The sequence below is a fragment of the Rhipicephalus sanguineus genome, chromosome 3, assembly GCF_013339695.2.
Source record: "Rhipicephalus sanguineus isolate Rsan-2018 chromosome 3, BIME_Rsan_1.4, whole genome shotgun sequence".
NCBI classification, from domain to species: Eukaryota; Metazoa; Arthropoda; class Arachnida; order Ixodida; family Ixodidae; genus Rhipicephalus; species Rhipicephalus sanguineus.
Window position 1 is genome coordinate 30,281,920 of NC_051178.1, and position 2,442 is coordinate 30,284,361.

Here is a 2,442-nt window from a genome sequence, read left to right on the forward strand (position 1 = left end):
TAGCTACATTGAAGGCCGGTGAATAACGATACCCTGAGGGACGCCAATCGCATTAATTTGCCTTTCTCCAATTGTGCCACCAACCTCAACTGAAAAGGTGCGGTCTGCAACAAAAGCTTTTACGAAACAATAGAGGTTGCCCTTATTTCAGCAGCCAAAAGCCGTTCCAGTATAGTGGCATGTGGAGTTTGAATGGAAGGCTTTCTGATGCCTACTCTAACTATTACTCGAACATGAACCCGGCTAAGCTCTGCAAGCACATCGACGTGATCCTTCTCAGGATATCCTGGGCGCAGAGGCCCTCGACGGAACCCTACCTGGGTGTAAGAGTACGTTATGCTTCTGCAAGTGCTATACCGGCCTTCGCAGAGCAATTCGCTCCGTTACCTTGCAGATGTTCGATGTAAGAGATATTGGCCTTCGATTTTGCAGCGATTGAATGGTTTTACCGGCTTCGGTATAGGGAACCAGCGCTGGAGTTTCCGCGTGTGGGCAGTGCCGCCCTGGCGGCCAAAGCGCGCATACTCCAGCCGCTCCCGCGGACGAGAGTGGCGACTGGTTGAGGCAATGCGGGCGCGTATCGCCGAAAGAAAACTAAAGCGTGCTGGCGGTACTGTGACGCATTCAAGTGCCACAATGCGTAGAAATGAGGGAGGATGTATCCGTCTATGCTTTTCCTTCTAAAACATATGAATAGGGACGAATGCGGCGCTGCATCCCAGCGGTCAGGCGAGCACAGTATGTTCTGCTCTTGCTCTCCTGTCTAGTGGCGTCGGGCTGGTTTCTAAACGGAATTGCGCGTGTCTGCTAGATTTTTTCGATAGTGAGGGCCACGAGTGGAAACCGGGGCCAACGAGCAGAATTTAATCAGTGTTTTGCCGCAAACAAACCTTACATATTATGCAGCATGCGGCATATGTAACAATCTTTTCATCTGACCACCACCAAGCTCCTTCGGATGCCACCGCGTGCAGTGAATATGATACGATAGGCAGGTAGTTTACATTATTTGCAAACAGTTACGCAGAAGGAAAGCTGTCTGTCTACGAGATGTGTACGGGGGCACGTTCGCTGAGGCTGCTGAACTGTTATGAGAAATACGCACGCGATGGATGCCTCCGTTGAACTTCACTTGTGCTACAGACGGAGTTGAACAAAGCAGCGGACTACTCGAAGCTTAGCTTTCTGGAGTCAGCCGATGCGGTAAAGCTCCTTTTTGCATTGGCTGCCGCGGCGAAGTGACATCTCAATTTATGCTCGCTAGAAAAGGGTCAAAAATGTCTTGGATTTTTACTCGCTGTTTAATTCGCCCAACGTACTGTGTTAGTTTTTTCGCGTGCCTGTGTCTGCTTAGAATAAAGGTGTTTGATCAACATCGACAATTGCTGGCGTTTTACGTGCCAAACAAGGTATGATTATGAGGCACGCCGTAGTGTGGGAACCAGGATTAATTTTGACCGCTTGGGGTTCTTTAATGTGCACATAAATCTCAGTACGCAGGTGTTCTTTGTATTTCAACTCCATCGAAATGCGGCCACCGTGGCTGGGAATCTATCCGCGCCCTCGAGCATAACAGCGCGACACCATACATGCTATGCTAGCACGGTGGTTTGCTTTATCAACGTCCGCGTGCATACACACCGCGGGCTGGGCATACATACCACGGCAGAAAAACGTTGACGCACCTACCCCTTGCATATCTTACTTTTTTTTTACTGTGGTAGTGGGCAGCTGGTATCGACGCAACACGTACTTATCAATGGAGGCTTGTGAGCCTGCACTAGCTTGACACAAATCCCAGGACGCAACCACAAAATGTTGACGGAGTCGCCACCACGGCACAGCACTGTCTCTTCGACGCCGTATGTTCGACACCGACGACGTAGCAACGTAGTCTGCTATGCAGGGCTTCTCTCCGTTTTCCAGTGCTTTTCTGAGAAAGTAGCCCTCAGACAAAGTTATTTTTTTTTCTAAACCATAGAGCAGTATTACTGGCGCAATGGGTGCTCGAGCTGTTCGCGCCAAAATGAAGCACGGGAACGGCGCACGCACGTGCGCTCACCCCGGTACAGTGCGGGCTGTACGGCCGGTCGTCTGAGCGCGAGCGGCATGGCCTCCGAGATTAGCCGGCGGCGCGGAGGCCATGCGAGCGGCTGAGTTATGTCGCGACTCCCCGCCAGGTGCTCTTTTTCGGCGCGCCACCTGTCCAGCGCTGGTCTCCCATAGGTATCACCACGGAGTCCTTCCATGAAGCGGGCAGGTGTCCTAATTCCCAGTACGGTAAACATTCAACTACTTCTGTTAATATCTTCTAGAATAGCAAGTTAATGCGACTGTGGAATATTACACAGCGTTGGGTAGCGCACTCAATCGGGGCCAGGAGCACTGTGATGGTTAGAGTCATAATGACGCCTGCAGCTCGTCTATGCTGAAGAGAACGTC